This window comes from Kogia breviceps, chromosome 17, assembly GCF_026419965.1.
Source record: "Kogia breviceps isolate mKogBre1 chromosome 17, mKogBre1 haplotype 1, whole genome shotgun sequence".
In the NCBI taxonomy this organism is placed as follows: domain Eukaryota; kingdom Metazoa; phylum Chordata; class Mammalia; order Artiodactyla; family Physeteridae; genus Kogia; species Kogia breviceps.
Window position 1 is genome coordinate 10,125,785 of NC_081326.1, and position 25,255 is coordinate 10,151,039.

At 38.3% G+C, this 25,255-nt stretch overlaps 2 long non-coding RNA genes across 5 annotated transcripts in view; one reads left to right on the forward strand and one right to left on the reverse strand.

Moving 5' to 3' along the window:
* Positions 1–25,255, forward strand: part of LOC136792865 (uncharacterized) — a 304,067-nt gene that overhangs the window by 137,515 nt on the left and 141,297 nt on the right. The gene's annotated exons all lie outside the window — the stretch shown is intronic.
* LOC136792866 (uncharacterized) overlaps positions 16,938–25,255 on the reverse strand; it is a 267,506-nt gene continuing 259,188 nt past the window's right edge. The window contains exons 4-5 of one of the 3 annotated variants that reach the window (XR_010837413.1): positions 24,897–24,949; positions 16,938–17,285 (exon numbers count right to left, since the gene is read on the reverse strand). This is a non-coding gene — a long non-coding RNA (uncharacterized lncRNA). Of the gene's footprint in view, positions 17,286–19,462; positions 24,950–25,255 lie in introns of those variants that run through there. The other 2 variants (XR_010837415.1, XR_010837414.1) reach the window with 2 other exon arrangements.

Below are 25,255 nucleotides of genomic sequence, written 5' to 3' on the forward strand. Positions count from 1 at the left end.
AGGGACCTTGGGACTTCCAGGAAACAAGAGTAATTCTAAAAGGCAAGATGGTAAGGGACAACGTCTTCTTTGGCCCTGGAAGCCGACAGGGGCTGTCACTGGGATTAGAGGACAGAATATCACGGTGGTGAGTCCTTCTTGTTAGAAGGGTCAGGCAGTTGTCACAGTCCTAGTGAAACTTAGATGTCAGCTGTCCTCTCTACCAGACTCCTTGGGACAGGACTTTGTAGCTCTGTGCAGTCTCCGTAAAGAATTCACCAGCCCCCAGATCGATAGTGAGCAATGTGGAATTTTCTGCAGACATCATCAGTATATCATTTAAAAATGCTCATTGGATATGTTTGTCTTCCAAACTTTCATCTTCCTAACTGGGACCCCCAGTACTCTTCTTCTCTGTTCTTCGATGACACAGTATGGGTTCCCATCCTCCCCTATTAATGACGCAGAGACCAGTTCCCCGTAGGAGACAACAAAGCAACACAATATTTCTGCGACACCAGAGTAAAATCCTTAAGCGTAGGCGACCGCTTCCATGTCTGTGGTGCCGTGAACTCTTCTCTGCAGCCCTGGGTGGTCGGAATTACTCTCCATAGATGAAAGGTAAGAGAACTAAAGTCTAGGAAGATTGACAGTTCGTTTGCAAAAAGAGGTGAAGTAAAACCCAAATCATATGACTCCAAGTCAGGGCTCTTTTTGCACCACGCAGGGGACAAGGCACTCTTGGACACTTAACATGTCGGGGGAGGGAAGAGATTGTTGCCCTTTCGTTACAACCCTAATCACGAAAGGATAATAAATTTTGTCAAGAATGAGTTTAGAGGCCTTGATTAAATCCACTATCAGCTTCTGGAAAGGGCATTTTCTAAGAGGGGAAGTGACCAAGCCACAGGAAATCAGGGACTCCTAGTTAAGAAAGGAAAGGAGAGCCCTCACACGGGATATTTCGCTACAACTTTGTTATTTTGTTCAGCTCATTTTGTCAGCAGGGTTTCTCTTTGACTGTGAAACAGAAGAAGAAGAAAATCTTTTCTTAACCATAATACACACGTGCCATGAGAGAGATGAAGCTGAAGATTAAGCAAGAAACCCAGCTATTTTATTGCCCTAAGGCATTACTCATTTTCCTGACACATTATGTTTTTAATTAAAATTGCATGTGAGTTAATTAAAATATTCACTCGGGCCCTTTCCCCCCTCCCCTTGCATAGATTCCTTGTTCCTCTTTAAGCTTTTTGGTAAAACTCAGTTTCATTTTAACTTTGTTGCCTTTATCACCTGCAGCTTTAGCAGAGAGTCTGTATACAAAGCTAACTGAAAACAATCTAATTTAAAAAATTCATTCCTTATTCCTGTCCTGCCCCTAGGTTCTTCAGAACCTTTTTTTTTTTTTTTTTTTTTTTTAGATTCCACATACATGTGTTAGCATACAGTATTTGTTTTTCTCTTTCTGACTTACTTCACTCTGTATGACAGACTCTAGGTCCATCCACCTCACTACTAATAACTCAATTTCATTTTTTTATGGCTGAGTAATATTCCATTGTATCAGACATAGAGAATGGACTTGAGGACACGGGGAGGAGGAAGGGTAAGCTGGGACGAAGTGAGAGAGTGGCATGGACATATACACACTACCAAATGTAAATTAGCTAGTGGGAAACAGCCGCATAGCACAGGGAGATCAGCTCAGTGGTTTGTGACCACCTAGAGGGGTGGGATAGGGAGGGAGATGCAAGAGGGTGGAGATATAGGAACATATGTATATGTCTAACTGATTCACTTTGTTATACAGCAGAAACTAACACACCATTGTAAAGCAATTATACTCCAATAAAGATGTTAAAAAAAATTCATTCTTAAGTGGCCAGGGGTGGAGCTGTTATGGGTTATGCATTCTTTCCTGTTTACTTAATCAAAAACATGAAGTTGGCATTGATAGAAAGCATATTAAAAAGGGGTCCTTTGATTTCTCTTGCGATAGACATGTTATATCCATCTGCAGTCCTTTGTTCTGGAAAAGATCATCATTTATGGCACCTATGGTTGTGTAATCTCAGCTTTCCCTGTTTACAACTGATAGATTAGCCTTTGATAGACATTTATCTAGTTTATCCTATCAATTGACAAGTCAGTAACTCTGAGTAACCCTGAGAGACAGAATCCCTCTTGGAAATGTTGATATAGAGACACAAAGACCTCGGTCACCGATGGGGTCTCTGTTGGACCTATGAGGACAAATAGGCCAGGGCTGGAGGCCAGGATGGCTCATTTGCAAACAGAGGAAATTGATTGAAAGGAAGAACAGACCGCAAGAATCGGAGGGAGTTGCAGGCACATGGCTTCGGAGCCAGACAAGAGAGAAGCTCCAGTTCTGGCGTCTTCCCACGCCTCTTCTCCTGAGGACTGGCTGCGTCCTTTCTGTGCCCTTGAGATGTTTTGGGGGGTTTTGCTTTTTGTTTTACAATAGGTCCCTCTTTTCGGAGTCAGCTAACATGAATTTTGGATCCTTGTGAACAATGAGCTCTGACTAAACTATCCATGCTTCAAAGCTCTGTATATCCCAAAGCAGCCCTGGTGGAGATAATACTAAAAAGCAAAATCATAAAATGAGTAGTAAGAAGCCACCTATTGCAGTTTAAGAATGTACAGGTGGAAGGTCCACGGACAAAGTCAAGTTCGGGGCTGAGAAGAATATTTTTTAACAACCACATTAGAATCCCTTTATGAAGAGTTGGGGGAAAATTTTTCTTCTGTATTTTTTTTTCCATCTCCAGCGATGTTTTATCACCTCAACAGTGTGTTAATGTGTCTGAGAAACTAGTGCCCGGGGCAGCTGCCTGGCTGACCCGTTTGCTCATCTTCCCCGGCTACCTAGGTACGGGCGGCCACGTCTTTCTCCTCAGATCAGATTTCTAAAGTATCAGCATTAGCCCGCTTGGGTGTGATGCTGACCCAGTTTTGATTTTGTGCCATGACTGGACAGCTCCTGCCTGGGACCCGGCATCTGTTAATCCTCTGAACTCTTGAACCTCTTTCCCAGCTTAAGTCCAATGGCCTAGCATTACAATTCCATCCTAATTCTTGCTGGCAAAACCACGGCTGCGGTTTACACTCATGCCACTAACCTAGTTCCTGGCTGCATCTGGACAGTGTGTGGATGGAGAAAAACGTAAAACTACCCCAACTGGCCTCCCTTTACATGAACGGTTGTGAAGCTCAGGTGCGCCTGTGAGGTTGCCTGGCAGTCGAGCCGCTTTCCCAAGTTCATCCGCACCCTCTCGCTCCCCTCGACCTCCACACCCCTCCTGAATGCACGCTTGTTGGTGGAAGCTGTGGAAGTCGTCTTCTGATTGCTCCAGTTTTTCTCAGTGAAGTGGGAGGCAAAGACATCAGTTGAGAGTGAGGATGGTAAGGAGAAGAGTACCTATTGGAGATTTGGGGCATGACGCGCCCCTGATATAGGTATTTACTTTCATACCTGCATTGCACCCTGGGTGATCATACGGATGGACCCTCAGTGCTCCTACCTATGGTCAACCTCTCCACTGATGCAGTAAGTGCATCTCATCCTCTCTACGTGAGGATCTTGCTCCAGAGCTCCTCTCTCCTACATTATCAATTTGCGCTTTCTTCTGGAGCCTCCTCATCCGCAAAGCATCTCACTGGTATTCCTTTCATCTTGAAGTCTGTCTTGAGTCTTCTTTCCCCTTCATTTCCCCTTCAGCTACCTTCACTCCCCCTCCCGAACTGAAGAACTTCCTGGTGAAATTTACTGAACTAGTGCTTCCTGTTCCTCTTCTCTCGTTCCTTTTTTTTTTTTTTTTTTTTTGCGGTACGCGGGCCTCTCACTGTCGTGGCCTCTCCCGTTGCGGAGCGCAGGCTCCGGACGCGCAGGCGCAGCGGCCACGGCTCATGGGCCCAGCCGCTCCGCGGCATGTGGGATCCTCCCAGACCGGGGCACGAACCTGTGTCCCCTGCCTCGGCAGGTGGACTCTCAACCACTGCGCCACCAGGGAAGCCCCTCTCGTTCCCTCTTGAATCAACTCTGATCGGTCTTTGGTCGCTACTCACCCCATCAAAACTCTTCTCATCAAATCTCCAATTACCTTTACATTTCTAAACCCAATGGCCAGTTCTCAGCCTTTATATAGTTGACTATTCAGCAGTGTTTAGCGGAGGTGAGCACTTCTTCCTCTGTGATGCATTTTCAGCATTTCGCTTCTAGAACATCATAGTCTCTTGGTTTCACCATCCTACTAGATCCTTCTGTTCAGTCTTCTTTGCTGCTTCTCCCTGACCTCTTGATGCTACGCTTCCCCAGGAATTAGTTCTTCTATCTTTTCTTGTCTCTCTACAGGCTCACCCAGGTAACAGTATTGAATCTCATGTTTTAAAATATAATTTCTATGCAAATAACTCCCAAATTTATATCTCCAACTCAGACATTTCTTCTGGAATCCAGACCCCTTTATTCCTCTGCCCTGTTGATAGCTTCATTTGAATACGTATTGGGAATCTAATATTTCAAAGGAAAACTCAACTCGTGATATTCTTTCCACTCCTCTGCCTTATCCATAGCTTTCTCTGTCTCATTGGAGGGCAGCTCTACCCTTCCTGTGTCTCAGCCCAAAACCTTCTAGTAATCTAAGATTCCTCTTTATCTCTCTTTCATGTTCACAATCATTATTTTCTATGATTCTATGTCCTTTACCTTGAAACTATTTATCCAGAATCTAATGACTTTGTGCTGTCTCCATTGCCACCACATTTGTCCATTGATCACTTATAACTGGGTTTCTCTGATTCCCAGTTTGTGCCTCTACTGTCCATTTACAACACGGCAGCAAGAGTATTTCTTCTGCTAAAAATCATCTGCTAAGAATCTTGCGATGGCTCCCCGTACTCAAAGTAGAAGCCAAGTCCTTATAATGGCCAGCAAGGGCCACACAGAGCTCACTCATTTCTAGACACCGTGACTCTGCTGATCCTTCAGAATGCCAAGAGCACTCCTCTGTTCCTTCAGCTTTCCCATGCTAAATCCTTCACCTCATTTTGAATAAGGTCTACCCTGACCACCTATTTAAAACTGCAACCTCTCGTACCCTGTTGTCTTGTAACCTGCTCCATTTTGTTTTCTGCAGAGCTGCTTATCATTTTCTAACATATGGTTGACATTTTTATTATTTGTTTATTCTGCTTTTATTCTGTTGATTGTCTCCTACATATGCAGATGTAATCTCCCTCTAAAATTAGGGGTTTTGTGTGTTTTTTGCATAAATATTTCCACACATCTAGAATAGTATGCTTGGCATATAGTAGGTGCACAATCAGTAGCTGTTGAATGGATGAATGACGTCTTCTAAGCTGAGGGGGCAGATCAAAGATTGGGGAGGCAAAGGTGACTAGAATTTGCAAGGAAGAGTAAAAGATAAAGAGTTCCAAAAACCTAAATATAGATACTCTTAAGTCTCCTGTCTAATACTAAATGTGACGTGTAAAGGGTGAGACTCCATGAAGCTGGGGAAGCAACAAACCCCAGGGAAAGAAGAACTACTTGAGAGCTGTGAGCTAGAACATGACTGTCCTGACCGACCAGAGTGGTGAGCCCTCCGTGAACACCAGGTGCCCTCGGTAAAGCCCCAGTCAAGGTCATGCCTTAGGAGTAGTGCCAAAGTAGACCATGAGGAAAGGCTACTCTAGACCTGCCTAAACAAAGCTTGAAAACAGGCCTTCAAAGTTTCAAGCTAATCTATAACTAAATCCACGCCCTGTCAGACAAATCAACACTCTTTAAAGAAACAACAGGATCCAGACACAAAATCCAGACAACGAAAAGAAAACAAGAAAATCCAAACACTGGATACTGTAACATTTACAGTATCTAGCATCTAAATTTTAATAAGTACTGGACTTGCAAAGAAGTAGGAAAATGTAACTCATAACCATGAAAAAAATCAGCTAGTTCAAGGCAAAATGTGTAAAAAAGAAAAACTGTCTTTGGTGCTTTCTTCCTGTACATTCAGTGAAATCCCAAGAGCTCAAAGCCTTCCCAGGCTGGCAACATGTATCCCAACCTCAGGGTGCTGAGATCTCCGCACGGTAGCGTCCTCTCTTCTTTCTCTTCCTCCATACCCAACAGCACTCACTTGATTTATCTTTAAATTATTCTTGGTAACTGAGTTTCTCTTTCTTGTATTTATCAAGATTGCAACTAGCTAAAACATGAGTATGTATTGTAATGAGGAAAGGCTAGAGCTGTAAAAACTCCCCTCCCTATTACTATGTGGGGCTTTGCTTTACCACCTTATGGTATTATTGTCTTACTCTAAATTATAGGAACATTACTTAAATAAGGGGAGAGGTACTGGGTGGAAAAGATCACTTTGAATATTGGAAACTCATGGAACCACCTATTGATAGGACGTAGGTGGACAGTCTACTTTGAGTTTCTTATCTGAGAGCCAAACCAGTCATGATTACTGTTACTGAGGCACAAGACCAGGAATAGACAGGCTGTGATGGTGATGAGATGCAAAATCACCAAATATTGGCCAGATTTCCTTAATTTTCTCCTGCCTTAGATTGGGATTATGGTGCTTGAGACTAGCATGAGGTGTACCTAGCAAAAAATATCAAATGGCCCCAGTGAGGAACGGAGTGGGTAAGAGATTCGAGGAATTGGAGCCTGACAGGAAAACATCAGTACTGCTGAATAAAAAAGGAGTAGAAAACTCTTCAGTGAGCAATGGTAACTCTCAGTTTATCTTAAGACTTTCTGGATATATACACAGAGAGATTCAAACTCTGCAGCTCAATCTTTTGACCTATCCTTGGAAATGATCATTTTATTGACTGTTGTAGCTAAACATTTACCAAAATGTTTAGTTTAACCTAAGATATGTTAATGTATTTCTTTCATTGAATCAGATAACTACCTAATTTTATAGAAAAATTACCAGCGTCTCTTTATTTTTTTAATGATTTAAACTCAGCAGGCCTCTCACCTCAGAAATTGCAAGCCATTATTTAATTCCAGAAGTTCTCTAGTGTGACATTTTAGGCATTTTTGAAAAGTGCATAAAAGATAAGGTTACCTGACAGTAGGGCTGTTAAACAACTTCATTACACTGATAACTACCAGAGCTGTTTCATTTGCACGAAACCATTTGATTATGCCATTAGGAATCAAATGATATTGTGTTTGGAACCATTTATGTATGCTATTTATTTTAGCATAATACATATTTATTGGTGTTTTATTCACAATATAAGTCACATGTTAATAACATTTTAAGAGACTTTAGAGCATTGCCTTTTCAACAAGTTCATGAGTAATTCCACAAGGTACACATTCCATGCCTTCATAGAATGAAGGCATTTCTTCCAACACTGAGCAAATACTTATGTGATATCATCCCCTTTCTAGGATTGCCAGATTTAGCAAATTAAAATATAGGACACTAAGTTAAATTTGAATTTCAGATAGACAATGAATAAACTTTTAGTATAAGTATGTCTCGTGCAATATTGGAGACACACTTATACTAACAATTATTTATTGTTTATCTAAAGTTTAAATTTAATTGGGCATTCTGTATTTTATCTGAGAGTCCTACCCCTTTGTGCTAGAAAGATGAACTTGTTAGCTACTTTTAAAAATATTCAACCACAGATATTGCAAGCTAGTACAGGCCATATAGAAATTTCACTTCAGTAACGAGGCTTTTAGAGATGTCTTAAGCTATCAACTCTCCACTCCCAACAAATCCCCTGCCATTTGGGTCTTGGATGTTGCCAGAGAGAGTTGGGCAATATCCCTGGTCCCATAAATTAGATTTAGTGAATTACATTGTGTGGAGGAGCCTATTGGGTGTACAAAAATTTTAGATCTTGATTTAGAACTTAATTAGCCCCACGGAAAGTTTAATTTTTTAGAAAAATGATTGGCTGGGGTGGCCCAGCCCATCCGACTGGGTTGCAGAAAAACCCAATTGAGCCCCTGATAGGAGACTTACCGCCATCAATACTAATGGAAGCTGGCCTAAAGCTCTAACTCCACCCACAAAGCCAAGTTGCAAAGGGGGGTGGATACAGGTTCTGGCTTGTCTTGGACTGTGTGAATTCTCAGGATCGTCACTAGTGAGAGCAAGGGATAAATTTAGAATAGCTCCTTGCTGGGGCTTCAGCTTGGTGCTCAGCCGTTGCCACCAACGGCCAACTGATGGTGCTAACGGCAGTCAAGACCTGCAGGTTAGCTGATGGGAGGCTGGTCTAGAATTCTTACTCTTTCTCCCCATGCCCAACTTTGTGCCCCTGTGCTCATCCCTGCTTCTTATTTTCATTGAGAGGATTTGGAGAGGAGTTACAGATGCAAAATACAACCAGACCACATCTGCATCACATCTGAACTGTGTGGCTAAACTAGTGATGCAGAGGCTGATACTGATTCAGAGTTACTGCTAGTGAATGAACTGCCCACGTTTCCAGGAACTGTCAACGCCATCTACCTCTGTGTGACTTGTGGATGACCTGTGTGCCTCCTGCCAATAGAGTTCATAAACTAAAGATTAATGAGAGGAAAAGGCAACCCACTGGGGGCAAAACATGAGTAAGGCAAGAAGGTCTTTTGCTTTTTGGAGCTGGAATAACCAGGAGGATTCATCATTGTTTCAGCTGACTTTGGTGTCTAGCCAAGCCAGACGCCTGACTGCAAGCGTAGTTGGCTCCATCTTCCCCGCCGCCAACCTCGGTGTCCCAGCACTCCTACCACCGCTGCACAAGTTGTTGGCAGACTGAAAAACAATAGTCGTTCTCCTTCTTCCTCCTCTTTTGCTATTTTTAGAGAAATCTGAATAACAACCTATTCCCCTCATTTATTATTCTTGATGAATAGTAAATTATTCTAATAGCATTGACTGTTCTATTCATTTATTATTTGAGGATGATTAGAAGTGAATAGCTATTATAAAGCCTCACCAGTTCCAAAAATTAGACTTTAGAATTTTGTGTTTCCTTTTGGCTCTGAGTAATTATCTGTAATTCTGTCACACTCACACTTTCTTCTTTCCCAGTCATGGTCCGTTTTGACTCCAGAATCATGATACCCAGTACTTAAATGTTCATCTAGAGAGGTGATGAATGAGCTTCTGAAATGTGATCTCCTCCAGACATACAGGGTTTTAAAATTATGTTTAGGTTCAATAAGGCTTTATAACTCCCTCCCAACTGTATTATTTAAGGGTAGAGAATATTGAGTAAGACATGGCTTGCAGATGACGACAGAGGTACATGCCAGGATAAATCACACTGCTATTTACAGAATAGACTGTGAGGTTCTAACCTGAGGGTAAAAGAAGATGTAGGGTGAAACAATTATTTTTTTATAATGAGACTTGTTATAGAACCCTCTAATCTGGGCATTTGAGGCCTTGACCTACCTCCTCAGCCTTATCTCCCTCATCACGTTCCGAACATTCTTCACGCAAGTCAAGTGGACCCATTCTGTTTTCCCAAATATGACGTCAGCTTCCCCACAATCTAAATTTTCTGCTTCTTTTCATGGCCTGGAATATCTTTTCAGCTCCTCCATACCACCTCTCCATCTCTGCCTATTAAAATATAATTGTTCATGAAGGATCACTTTAAATTCCTCTTTTTTCTTAAACATCTTTATTGGAGTATAATTGCTTTACAATGGTGTGTTAGTTTCTGCTGTATAACAAAGTGAATCAGTTATACCTATACATATGTTCCCATATCTCTTCCCTCTTGCGTCTCCCTCCCTCCCACCCTCCCTATCCCACCCCTCTAGGTGGTCACAAAGCACCGAGCTGATCTCCCTGTGCTATGCGGCTGCTTCCCAGTAGCTATCTATTTTATGTTTGGTAGTGTATATATGTCCATGCCACTCTCTCACTTTGTCACAGCTTACCCTTCCCCCTCCCTGTATCCTCAAGTCCATTCTCTAGTAGGTCTGTGTCTTTATTCCCATCTTACCCCTAGGTTCTTCATGACCTTTTTTTTTTTCTTAGATTCCATATATATGTGTTAGCATATGGTATTTGTTTTTCTCTTTCTGACTTACTTCACTCTGTATGACAGACTCTAGGTCCATCCACCTCACTACAAATAACTCAATTTCGTTTCTTTTTATGGCTGAGTAATATTCCATTGTATATATATGCCACATCTTCTTTGTCCATTCATCTGTTGATGGACACTTAGGTTGCTTCCATGTCCTGGCTATTGTAAATAGAGCTGCAATGAACATTGTGATACATGACTCTTTTTGAATTATGGTTTTCTCAGGGTATATGCCCAGTAGTGGGATTGCTGGGTCATATGGTAGTTCTAGTTTTAGTCTTTTAAGGAACCTCCAAACAGTTCTCCATAGTGGCTGTATCAATTTACATTCCCACCAACAGTGCAAGAGTGTTCCCTTTTCTCCACACCCTCTCCAGCATTTATTGTTTCTAGATTTTTTGATGATGGCCAATCTGACCGGTGTGAGATGATATCTCATTGTAGTTTTGATTTGCATTTCTCTAATGATTAATGATGTTGAGCATTCTTTCATGTTTTTGTTGGCAATCTGTATATCTTCTTGGGAGAAGTGTCTATTGAATCCCCTCATTTTAAAATGTTTTGTCCCTTCTGCAATAGTGCCTCCTTCCTCTAAAGGACTTCGTTCACAATTGTTCACTGTCATGTATAAGAATACGTTCAGGTTTTATAGGGCTTCATGCTTACATAATTTGGAGAATCCTCTCCAGAAAAAAAGAATATAAAATTACAAATACTAATATAGTTACAAAAGTGAATGTTCTGGGGTGATATCAGTGTAAATGGTGATGTAAGGACCTCCCAAAGTCCACCCTTTCATAAGAGCAACAACAACAACAACAAAACTGAAAAATGGGCAGAATCAAAATTTTTGAACTTTAGAAACTAACTGAAATCTTGAAGCAATTCAGGGAGTGCCTCTTCAAGAAAATGGCCGATTCTTGGAAAGAACAATGAGCTTTGTGGCATTTTAATTTACTCTAGTCTCATTCCAGCTCCCTCAGTAGTACACTTAAAAATAATAGCCCACATTCCCAGCACTGGTGCTGGAGGAAGAAGAACAGATATTATTTGCAAAGAATTGTTATTTTTTGTTTTGTCTAGTCTTGCTGAAAAGGTTTGCCTTTGTCTTACCTAACTAAGAACATGCCCAATCCTAAAGCTGCAATGGATAGTGGGTAGGTATAGGAGGCTGAGGTTGGTACAGTCGTTGAAAACATTTACAGGTAAATGTTTTAGTTACTGTTGTCAGAGGCGATGCATAACTGTTGGAGAAAACAATAGACTAACCAGAAAGCTTGGAAGGAAAGGCTAGTGAATGGGAAGCTTTCAGAAGTAACAGCTTTGAAAGGCTCTGAAATAGTTCTGAGAATCTAGAAGGCCACACACATGCCCAGGGCTGTGTGCATGCTAAAGAAAGACTCAAGAAAATCCTAAGCACTCACCTCTGGCTAACCTTGAGACTATATGCAGGAAAAAAGTGAAAGCTAAGGCAGAGTTATAAACTGCTTGAAGAAGAGTTAAATGCATACCACAATAAAGACGAAGACCCTCTGCAAAGACTAGGAATTTTTTTTTGATTAAAAATATTTAAGGAGAATTTTGTCCAATATTTAGCTGACCGCTAAGCAAATGGAACAAAGATACCAGTGGCCACACACGACAAAGAATACAGACTTTAAGAAATTAGTTGAGAAAAATCACTAAACAAACAAACAACAATTGCAACAGAGAGCAACAACAAATCTCAGGGAAGGGGTAGAATCTGACTTCCAAAGTTGCCACATTATAGTGTTCAACGTGTTCAGTTTTCATCAAAAATGTTGAAGCATGAAAAGAAACAAGAAACTATGATCTAGGGAAAAATATAAAAAGTAATTGATAGGGCTTCCCTGGTGGCGCAGTGGTTGAGGGTCCGCCTGCCGATGCGGGAGACACGGGTTCGTGCCCTGGTCCGGGAAGATCCCACATGCCGCGGAGCAACTAAGCCCGTGAGCCATGGCCGCTGGGCCTGTGCGTCCGGAGCCTGTGCTCTGCAGCGGGAGAGGCCACAGCAGTGAGAGGCCCGCATACCGCAAAAAAAAAAAAAAAAAAAAAAAAAAAAAAAGTAATTGATAGAAACTTTCCCTGAGGAAGTGCAGATGTTGAATTTATTAGACAAAGACTTTATATCATCTATTTTAAGTATCTTCACAGAGCTAAATGAAACAATGTCTAAATAATTAAAGGAAGGCACGCAAATAATGTTTCATCAATAAAGAGACAGAAATTATTAAAAGGAACCAAACAGAAATTCTGGAGTTGATATATACAATAACTGAAAAGAGAGAGTCACTAGGGATCAACAGCATATTTGGATGGAAGAAATAATCAGCAAACTCAAAGATAAGTCAGTTAGATTTATCTGGGGAATCTTGAAAACAGCATGAGAGAAATGACTCATCACATACAAGGAAACTTCAGTAACATCTGATTTCTCATCAGAAACCCTGGAAATGGAAGCCAATGGATAAAATATTCAAAGTGTTAAAAGGGAAAAAAAAAAACACCTGTCAACCAAAAGTTCTATATTTGGCAAAACTATGCTTCAAAAATGAAGAAGTAAAACTTTCCCAGATAATCAAACTAGCACACACTCCCTACCAAAAGAAAAACAAACACAAAAACTTACAGAAGTCTTTCATGTTGAAATGACAGCACACGAGACAAAAGTTGGAAGCCACATGGGGAAAAAAAAGAACACTGGTAAAGGTAACTACATAGGTAAATATAAAAAACAATATTAATAGTTTTTGTTTGTTGTAACTCCTCTTTTTTTCTATATGACTTGAAAGACAAATTAATAAAACAACCATTATAAATCCATGTTGATGGGCACTCAACATATACTGATGTAATTTGTGATACTAACAGCATGAAAAGGGGAGAGAATGGAACTATATAAAGCCAATGTCTTGTATCCTATTGAAATTTAGTTGGTAATAATCTGAACTAATTTTTATAAATTAAAATGTTAATTGTAATCCTCAAGGTAACCACTAAAAAATAGCTTTAAAATATACTTTAAAGAAATAATGAAGATATTAAAATGAAGATAAGAAAATGTTTAACACAAAAGAAGACAGCAATAGAAAAACTGAGGAACAAAAACCATAGGAAAAAAATCAAAATGTTAGACTTAAGACCTTCCTTATCAGTAATTATATTAAATATAGATGGATCAGGCTTTTCAACTAAAAAGCAGAGATTGGCAAAATGGATTTTTTAAATGGTCTAACTATATGCTCTCTATACAAGCCACATTTTAGATTCAAAGATACAAATAGTTTGAAAGTAAAAGGATAGTAACAGATGTTCAATACAAACAGTAGCGAAGAGAAAGCTGGAGTGGCAATACAAATATCAGACAAAAGAGACTTTAAGACAAAAATTATTAAAATACACAAAGGACACTGTATGTTGATAAAAGAATCAATCCATCAATAAGATATAAAAATTATAAAAATATGTGCACTTAACAACAGAGACAAAATACATGAAGCAAAAGTGGATAGAATTGACAGGAGAAATAGAATATTCAACAATAATAGTTGGTGTCATCAATATCCTTTTTAATAATGCATAGAACAACTAAACAGAAGATAAGCAAGGAAATAGAAGGCTTGACCATTACTATAAGCCAAGTAGACCTAAAAGGTTTCTATGGAATACTACACCCAACAGCAGTAGTATACACATTTTCTTGAATGCATTTGGAACATTTTCCAGAATAGACCATGTGTATGGGCACAAAACAAGTCTTAATAAACCTAAAAATGTTGAAATCATACAACATATGTTCTCTGACCACAATGGAATGAAATTAGAAGTCAATAGAGAATTTGATTTGGAAATTAGAAAATACTTTGACATGAACAAAAATTAAAATACAATATACCAAAACATATGGAATGCAGTGAAAGCAGTACAGAAGAGAAATTTACAGCTATAAACATGAACATTAAAAAAGAAGAAAGATCTCAAATCGATAACCTAAACTACTTCAAGAAACTATGAAAAAGGAAAACTAAACACAAAGCAAGAGGAATGAAGGAAATAATAAAGATTAGAGCAGGGAGAAATAAAATAGAGAATAAAAAACAATAAAGAAAATCAACCAAACCAAAAGTTGATTCTTTGAAAACATCAACTGAATTGACGAATCTTTAGTTAGACTGAGAAGAGTAAAAAAGAGAAGATTCAAATTACTGAAATCAGGAATAAAAGCAGGACATCACAACTGACCTTACAAAAAATAAAAAAGATTATTAGAGTATGCTGTAAACTATTTTTAGCCAACAAATAGATAACCTAAATAAAATGGACAAATCCCTAGCAAGACACAAGCTACCAAAACTGACTCAAGAAGAAATAGAAAATAAAAGACATATAACAAGCTTAGAGCCTGATGAGTCAGTATTTTTTTTTTAATTCCAACAAAGAAAAGTCCACGACCAGATGGCTTCACTGGTGAAATTTACCAAATGTTTAAAGGATTTACACCAATTCTTCTTCAACTTTTTAAAAAATAAAAGAGGAGGAAATACTTCCCAATTCCTTCTATGGAGACAGTATTACCCTGGTATCAAAGACAAATAAAGACATCACTAGGAAGCAAACCACAGATAAATAAACCTTATGAATATTGGTGCATAAAATCCTCAGCAAAATATTAGCAACTCAAATCTCGAAGCACATTAAAATGATTACACACCTTAACCAAATGAGATTTATCTCAGGAATGCAAGTTTATTTAAACATACAAAAGTCAATCCATGTAATATACCATATTCATAGACTAAAAGAAAAAATTCACATGATCATCTCAACTGATGCAAAATCAAACACCCTTTCTTATAAAAACACTCAACCAAATAGAAATAGAAGGGAACTTCCTCAACCTGAAAAAGTATACCACAACGAACATCATTCTTAATCATGAAGGACTGAAGGCATTTTCCCCTAAGAAAAGGAAAAAGACTAGGGTGTCTACTCTTGCCACTTCTATTCAACATTGTACTGAGAGTTTTAGCCAGAGAAATTAGTCAAGAAAATAAAATTTTAAAATATCCAGATTACAAAGGAAAAGTAAAATAATCTCTATCTGCAGATGACATGATCTGATATTTAGAAAACTCTAAAACACACTCATGCACACACAGAGAGAGAGAGAAAATTATTAGAGCTAATAAATGAGTTCAAAAAAGTTGAAGGATATAAATCACTATTAAAAAATAAGTTGTATTTTCATACATTTGCAATGAACAATCGAAAAACAAAATTAATAAAACAATTCCATTTACAATACCATCACAAAGAATAAAATATAAAATACTTAGGAATAAATTTAACCAAGGAAGTACAAATCTTGTGCACTGAAGACCATAAAACATTGTTGAAAGAAATTAAAGAAGACCTAAATAAATGGGAAGCCATCTCATGTTCATGGATTGGAACACTTAGTATTGTTATGAGGGCAGTATTCCCCCAAATTGATGTACAGATTTAACATAATCCTTATCAGAAGCCTAGCTGACTTTTTGTCAGGAATTGAGAGGCTTATCTTAAAATTCATAAGAAAATGCAAGGGACATATAATAACCAAACAATCTTGAAAAAAAAAAACCCATGAAGTTGGAAAAGCTATACTACTATATATGCAACTACAGTAATCAGTCTTGTACTGACATAAGAATGGACATATAAATCAGTGGCATATAACTGAGAACCAAAACAACCCCATGCATGTATGGTCAATTTGTTTCAAGGATGTGAAGCCATTCATTGGAAAAAGAATAATTTTTTTCAGCAAATGGTGCTGGGACAACTGGATATCCACATGCAGAAAAATGAATTTTGACCCCTACCTCATGCTATATACAAAACTTAACTCCTATTGTACCATAGACCTATACCTAAGAGCTAAAACTATAAAACTCTTGGAAGGAAACATAGGTCTATATCTTGGTGACCTTTGATTAGGCATTTGCAAATAATGTATCTGATAAGAGTCCAGTATCCCAAATACATAAAGGACTATTACAACTAAGTAATAAAAAGAGAGACAACCCAATTAAAAAATTGTCAAAGAATTTGAATAGACCTAATATGTCCAAAGAAGATGCACAAATGTCCAATAAGCACATGAAAATCATTTGTCATTAGGGAAATGCAAATCAAAACCAAAGTAAGATGCAATTTCCATCAACTAGGACAACTATCATTTTAAAAAATGGAAAACAACAAGTGTTGGCAAGGACATGAAGCAATTTGAACCCTCAAACATTCTCGGTGAAACTGTAAAACATTGCAGACACTGTGGAAAACAGTTTCACAGTTCTTCAAAAAATTAAACATAGAAGAGCTGCCATATGAGCAATTGTTCCAGAATTAGATAGTGGCGATGTTTCCACAGCATTGTGAAAATTCTAAACACCACTGAATTGTACACTTTAAAATGGCTAATGTGACCAATTTTATGTTATATGAATTTTATCTAAAAATTAAATAATAAATGAATAATTAACTAATTATTAGCTGAGTATTTTAGAATTAGAATATTAATAAAAATAATACAATTTAAATAATGTATAATAATATATTTTTAAAGTGCTAGATCTGTAAACTTCACAACATAAAGATAATTAAATGTTTATTTTATTAATGTAATATGCTATATTTTGTCATATTATAATTATTTGTATCATTTATACATAAAACTGTATAATATTTCTACTGATATATATTAACTGCATAGCATACCTCTAAAACTTTATTTTCCCTTCATTTTTATTTTTAAAATTTATTTATTTATTTATTTGTATTTTACTTTTGGCTGCGTTGGGTCTTCGTTGCTGCACGCGGGCTTTCTCTAGCTGCAGCGAGCAGGGGCTCCTCTTCGTTGCGGTGCACGGGCTTCTCACTGCGGTGGCTCCTCTTGTTGAGGAGAACAGGTTCTAGGCGAGCGGGCTTCAGTAATTGCCGTGCGTAGGCTCAGTAGTTGTAGCGCACGGGCTTAGTTGCTCCGCGGCATGTGGGATCTTCCTGCACCAGGACTCGAACCTGTGTCCCCTGCATTGGCAGGCTGATTCTTAACCACTGCGCCACCAGGGAAGTCCTCCCTTCATTTTTAGATGCATACTCTTTGATGACATCTTTATATAATAGTAATTTTATATCATTTTCTACAGAGAGAACAGAAATAAGTCAGTCTTTCTAGTATAACTGATCAAAATGTGTTTTATTATTGATATTTGGGGTGAATCAAACATTCAGCTTCATACACAACATACTGTTAGGAGTACTGGTTCAGGTTTCTGCCCTGCAAACACAGAACTTCCGTTAACTTCTACTTCACGTGATTCCCCATCACAAAGGAAAAGAATGTATGGCATGTTATAATTGTATTCATTGAATTTTGAACATACTCCTGTGAGGAGAAGACAATTCTGTCTCAGCCAGGGAACAGTGAGAACCAAATACTCCGCTTACAACTTTACATGTCTAGTATTTGGAAGTGTTTCTCACAGACTGGCTTCTGGCTCCCTGTATTTCAAGTCTTACTCATCTGCCATGACCCACCTTTGTCCTGTCCAGGACAAATTGGTATCTTGACGGGTCAACACATTCACGTCACACACCACAGGATTTGGCACAGTGGGCTGTAGGAATGTCCTGGGACATCCTTCCTATAATGGGACAGGTAGGAATAATTTAAACTTAATTATAAACAGATGTGACCCAAAAAATAAATAAATAAAACAAAAATATATCCCGGTAAACCCAACTTCAATGTATTCCTAATTCAACCTCTTCGTAGCTCTATCCTTAAAATTTCTATGGCCCTCCAGGTCACAGAGTAGAACGGGAAGTCCTGGAAGGGAATTTGCAGTGACAGAGACAGTGGTCTTAGGAGATTGTGATTAGCATGGCTTGCTTTGGCAAAGCTTGCAAAAACATATTGCATGACCTTAGGAACAAACTGATGGGGGACCCCTCAGATCTGAGAAAGGGGCGTGTGGAAAAGAGAAGCACTGACTTTTATGCCATCCTAGTTTATAGCGAAATCTGCATTCTCTATGGCAGGCTGCCAGGGTACACAAGTAACAAGTCTGCCATGCCTGTTATGTGGCTGACACAATATCTAGGTGGATATGCCCCCTTTCTTCCAACAGCGCTCTACGCTTTCTTCTGAGAGTTACCCACTCCATGAAGAGTACAGAATTCCCAGACAAAGAAGGACCATTCAGTCGTGGATAAAAGGGTCACTTCACTCGCCTGCTAGAACCGCCACACAAGCTCTCAAGACTCCTTTAGAGTCCGTGTGGTGTTCAAATCCTGGCTCAGTCATTTACTACCTGTGTGAGGCTGGTCACGTTACTTTAACCTACCTGAGCTTATTTCCTCATCTGCAAAGTAAGCGCTGTTATATCTATGCCGTAGCATTGCTATAAAGAGTATGTGAAATAAGCTATGTTAAGTTCCAAGCCTAATGCCTTTTTCGTTGTGGGTGCTCAGTAAGTGGCAGTTATTGTTTTTTTATTTGCCCTAGCCTCCCAGTTGATTTACTCAAAAACGTAAATGGTGAGCCCTAAAAGTGGAATCTATCAAATGATTCATCTTTGTGCCCTTGTATACTTAGCACAGTCTCCCTTAAGGGCAGTAGGTGCATAGTAAATATCATGGAGTTGAATTGGCAGAATTTGGACAAAATTCTCATATGCCCAGATACAGACTGCAGAAAAGAGTGCTCTTGCTTTTCTAACACAAATTACTGTATATAAAACCTTCCCTCTCAGTGGGTTACTCCCTGGAGAGAATTACTATGCAATGGGTATCACGTATTACAGGTTACTGATCCCAGCTCTCCTTTTTACCAATTGTATTGCCTTGGACAAATGGCTTTGCATCCCTTTGCCTCAATCTATTTATCTGTAAAGTGGGGATAATAACAGTTTCTACCTAATGAGTTTGTAGTAAAGATAAAATAAGTCAATACACGTAGAGCATGGACTTGAGGACACAGGGAGGGGGAAGGGTAAGCTGGGACAAAGTGAGAGAGTGGCATGGACAGATACACACTACCAAATGTAAAACAGATAGCTAGTGGGAAGCAGCCACATAGCACAGGGAGATCAGCTGGGTGCTTTGTGTCCACCTAGAGGGGTGGGATAGGGAGGGTGGGAGGGACGGAGACGCAAGAGGGAGGGGATATGGGGATGTACCTATAGCTGATTCACTTTGTTGTAAAGCAGAAACTAACACACCATTGTAAAGCAATTATACTCCAATAAAGATGTTAAAAAAAAAGTTAATTTCCTCAAATTGAGATATATAGATGTAATGGGATTCCAATTAGGATCTCAACAGGGATTTTTAAAAATTGTAATTAGATAAATGTTCATATGGAAGAATAAATGTGCAAGAATAGTCAAAGAAATTATTAAAAGGAAAAATTGTTATTTAAAAAGAGCAGAAGCAAAGTGTCAATATCTCTGTAATTTAGGTAGTGAGAATATAACGTGTATCATATTATTGTTTGTATCATTATTATTTATGAAACATAAAAATGTTTCATAATTTAAAAAGTTAAAAGATTGCATATGAGTTAGAATTATGTTTAGCTGCATATTTAGAAAACCCAAAATAAAAGTGGCTTTAAAAATAAATAAATAAATAAGTCAATACACACAAAGCTCTTAGGAAAGGGCACAACTGAGAAAATGTTTAATAAATGTAACTAGTGTGAGTCATCACCAAAATATTCCAGGCTCTGTGCTAGAATTTGGGTTTTCAGAGCTCAGTAAAATGCTACCGAGCGCCATTCTATGGTGAGGGCCTTTTTGCAATAGCCTTTCTCATTCTTTTCTTACTTGTCAGTGTTCAGCCTCTGTTTGCTGTTTTTCTCCTCCAGGCTCCACGCAGAACACATGAGGCTTGTGGCTGGTTCTTGTGTTTTAGTGACAGCTCATGAGGCTATTTACTTGCTTTTGAAATTCTTCAGTCTCAACACCTGAGCAAACTTTAGATTTGGTAGGATAAGCTGGATAGGAATCCATCCAAGGAATTTAATGAGAGGATTTAACAAAAGCTAACAGACCTCGTCAGCCTAACGCTCACCATATGTAAATGTGTGTCTTTCCTCTAGTGACTGAAAACAGAAACATGATGAAGAGAGAAACTTGAGTATCCAGTAAGATGTCTGCACTGTGGGCTTGATTTTAATAAGCATTTTGACATTTCACTACCATTTTAATGAACTAATAGTTTTTAAGAAAGAATAGAGCCTCACATTTATAAAGTGAATATTTTCATATTCTGTAGTGCCCGGTTGCATTTGCAAGCAGAGTAAATTTCTTGTTCCTTGGAGCTTTTTCCCCTTGACTTGAGCTGGTCATTGATCTACATAATCTCTAAAGTTCTTTCTACTTAATCCATTTTTGAATATAGGATCTCTACTAACTGCTAGTTCTTCTCCATTTTTGTATTTGTTTCCATTAAATTTCAGTAGAAACAGCTAAAGTCAAATCTGTCTCCACCTCGTGGGGACATAAATGGAATTATTTCCTTGATTGATTCGCTTTAATCGTCTCTGTATATGTTTACTTAAGGACTGAAAATTCATTGTGCCAAAGGGCGTAGTGTCAGCCAATGCTATTGAGACATCAGTTGAAAGGGTGGCAATCATATGGCAGGTGATTTCGGGTTGAGTGTTTCACTCCCTGACTATTTTGGCATCAGGATGATCTAAGTCACGTGCAGGTCTGCTGTTCCAATATAGTCATGCCCCCGAATTCACTGATGGACTTACCATGGGTACGTTTCTTGCATGTCTAAGCTCTGGCATCATTTATTAGGAAGATAAATGAGAGTAATTAAGCTTCAAGGCCAAAAGTGTTGAAACTTTTCGGAATCAGTGAGCTATTAAAATGATGGAGTGCCGGCTCTGCCTAGGTAAGTCATGGTCTTTCACCTCCAGCTCTACCTCTTGGAGTGACCTCTGCTGGCTCTCCTAATAGTGCATGTGGTTTCTGTGCAGCCTAATGTAAGCCCTCAGGCAATGGAATGGATGGATGGCCAGTCTGTTTGTAAAGACCATTTTGGCTAAGTTATTTAATACTAAACTAGGCAGATGATAAGCATTATCTCAGTTACTGTTTGTTAACCTATTAAACTGAATAGCTGCTGATCAACCGTCTCTTCTAGAAGAATAGCAGTTACTTCTTTTTACAAAGTAGACCCAGGTTTGTGTCTTTTTGTCTTTTTCTTGAAAATAAACCAAGTTTAGGATTTAATCATTTAAACACCTGACAGGTAAGTAATAAGATCATGTTGGTTTAATTTTTTTATAAGTGATGTGAACCAAATAATCAGGCGTCTTAACTTTCTTAAGAGAGAAAAGATTTTGACCAGAATTAGTAAGTGTAAATAGACATGAGGGGAATACACTTGACTTGTTTTTTCCTTTCTAAATATACTCCTAAATTCCTGGGTAGTTTAGCAGATTCTGGGTGTGAAAAATACCATAGAGTTACTGTGAATTTGTGAATTATCCTCATTTGCTATTTTTCATTATCTGAGCTCGCACAATGCATCAGGGGACCTTGCAAAGCACAGTGTTTTGCATAATTTCCCTGGCCAGTGCTCTCACATTCTAAACTGCACAGGCATTATTTCACATTTCTGATCTTTTTCATTATGAAACTTTTATTTTGGTATGCACAAAACACTTTCCTTCCAATGAAGTAACAATTTCATAATGCTACTTTTTTTTCAAAACTTTACTGGTTTGAAAATATGAAGAAAAAGTCAAGTGAGACATTATAACATCTTTTCATTGTGGGTTTAAAAGATGTAGAACTTCAGCAAAGCAGAAGACCACACTAAAGAAGCATCATTATTGCTTAAACAGGACATTCTAATTATAACCTTGATGATTGTATTATTTTATGAAAAGGTAATTTTAATATCACCTGTGGTCAGAAATAACTCTCTTAGAATTTAACACTTCTTGGATTTAAACAAAGATCCAGCACAAAATTTAAGAACTTACATCATAAAGAAAATGTTGAATTGATGAACTTGAAAAAATACTAAGAACAGAATTCTAGTAAACCATTTTGATGCTAGTGATTTTTCTCTCTCTCAAAGTCATGGTCTGCTTTCTCTTTCTAACTCTTCATTACCTTTTCAAGTTATTTCTTTGTCAATTCTCTTCTATCCATAGGCACACACAAGCATGTGTTTTAAAAATCTTCCCATCTGACTGACCATATATTTAAGAAAGGAAATGCATATTTTGCATTATTTAAAATATTTAACATTTAAGCATTTTTTTAAAGTATTGAAAAAGAACTTATTTCAGAAAACCAGCATATTGTATCATTGGACATAGCAAAACAAACTTTTTGTTTGTTTATATGTTTTCACAAAAATAGCATTCAGACTCGAATGCAGATTTCATAAGGGCAGGAATTTTTGTCTGTTACCTGCTGTAAATCCCAGACCCAAGATAGATAGCAAGTAGATGTTCAATAAACGTTTTTGAATGAATGAAAGAATTCAGACAAAGTTGTAATATTCTTTTTAATTCATATTTTAGGTGTATATTAGATTTATATTTTAGATTTCAGATTTATATATGCAAATTAAATATGGAAACTGGCCAACCTAATCACATTTAATTACATAAATCTCATTTCCTCATATAGTTTACTTCCTTCTGTCCCACCTCTAAAATTTTAAATTCAAGTTCACGACCACCCTAAATAACCTTCAGCACTAGCTTTTAGAGCTTCACATTTTGTTGCTAAAGAGATTACACAGCAACCTCTGACTCTCTAACACTGAAACTTCATTTATTGGAAAGATATATTTTAACCTCCCATTATTCCTCTGTCTGAATCCACTTTGCTACTTTGCCTTCATTGTACACATTGTGAAATTAGAAATTTAAATATATTGGAAGAAATATATTGAAATTCAGATCACGACATTTTTGCCTTTCTAAAGAAATAATTCTTTCTAATTGTGTATAAAAAAACAAAAAAAAAGGATAAAGGAGGGAAGGAAAGAAAGAAAAAAGGGAAGGAGGAAGAAAAACTCTCAAGGGAAAATTAAAATGGAGAAAAATCAACATGAAAATATAGCAGAGTAAAAAAATAGGAGGGCACAAAATGATTTTCAAAGATAGTATTATTTATGTCATGTTTTCTTTGAATTTGGTCAGCAAGAATTTATTTCCTATAACCTGACAAATTGATAACATTAAGCTTTTGAATGTGCAGAGCTTAGAATCAGATCTTGATGGGTAGTGACTTATACTAGCTATGGCAACTTCTACTGGCAACTCCCAGGGTGTTAATATCTCATAACTACCTCTCTGAATATCTTGTCTGCTGGTTCTGGGTACATGATGACTGTGGCATTAATTACATTATCTCATTCTTAAGGGACAATGACAGACCACCCTTTCCAAAAATATGTACTCCATTATTTTCCCAGATCTGAAACTCACAAGTATTTCATTTGTTGAAGTCAAGGTAGATAAACTTTGTAGGTGAGTGTGCTAGCACAATTCTTGGAATAATCTGTGACCTGACCCTGTTTTGGTCCTGTAGCTCTAAGTTCAGGAATGCATTTGGCACAATTTCTATTAGATCAGGACACTGGGCCCCTTCCTAGGAGCGTGTGCTGTATCCTGTAGTCATGTGATCTCTGATAACTCCGTAAATCCAAGATCAACAAGATGCACCAGGGTCAGATAACGTGGTCCCTGGCCTAGAGCCAGGCTAGCCTATGTGCAGAACTTCCTCAGCCTTGATTTAGAGAGAACATGTTATACTGCCGAGGAAGATCTCTTGAAATTGGAGCTTTCTCCCTTTCATTACTTGAGTGACTGCAGAAGCCATCTCTCTTCCCATAGATTCTATCCTTATGACACTTAAACGCACTAGCTTCTCCCAGTCCCAGACCAGTGCCTCACACGGATCCCTCAAAGAGAGAAAGTGACAGGAGAACATCATGAACTTTGGAATCAGAGAACTGGGCTCAGGTACAGCTCCATCTCTTCCTTAACCCCTCTGTGACTTGAGTGAGGCATATAACCTTTATGAGACTCAGTTTCCTCATTTGCAAAGTGAGGATAATTATTTGTACTCTTGGATAAAATAGATAAAAATAAGCACCATATATCTAGTGTTTTCGATGTACTCTCATATTTAGTCTTTACAACAATCCCAATGTATGTATTTTATTACCATCCTTTTATAGATGAAGCCAATGGTGGCACAAGTAAGTTAAGTCACTTGCATAAAGTCCCCAAGCTGGTAAGGGTGGAGTCATTCAGCAGCCACACTCTCAGTCACCATGCTGTGCTGCACAGGCTAAGCACCTACGGAGTTTCTGGTACACAGAAGGTGCTAAATAAATGTCTCATTTGGACAACTGCAATGGCCTCTAATGCATTTCTTTGACTCAGATGCTACGCTCTCTAATATATCCTGCAAGTTCTTCTTAGAGCCAAGTCTCTGAAATGCAAATCTGATTTTGTCTCCAATTAAAAAGTAAATACAGAAAAAATATTTACCATATTTTCCCATTGCCTAAGGAGAAAGAAAAGTCTGAACTCTTAAATATGCCATTATAAAGCCCTCCACAATATGGTTGCTGCTTACTTTTCTAGAATCATTTTCTGACACTCTGCATCCTAGTCACCCATCTTCTTACGTTCTTGCCACAGCAGATGATGCACTGGTTCTCAACTCCCTTCTACAAGGGAATCGAGAACTACTCACCTCTGCTGGCCTGGCTTGCTTCTCCTTCTGTGTATGGCCGTTTTCTATTCATACTGCAAGGTAAAACTCAAATTCTATTCTTCTGCAAGGTACCCTTAGCCCCTTGACCTCCCACCCCCCTCAAGAGCAATCCATTGCTCCTTCCTGTGCAACTCCATAGCAATTTATTTGCATGTATTAATTCCTCAACCACAAGCACATGACATCTGAACACATGCATGATCCATTGTATTCTCAGTGGCCTGAAAATTAAATTATGATTTGTTTTGCGTTACTTCTGCAAGAGAGTACAAGGGAATCCAATTTTGTCTTTGGGAGAAGCAGCAGTAGAAATGTGGAGGTTCAGGAAGAAATAGGAG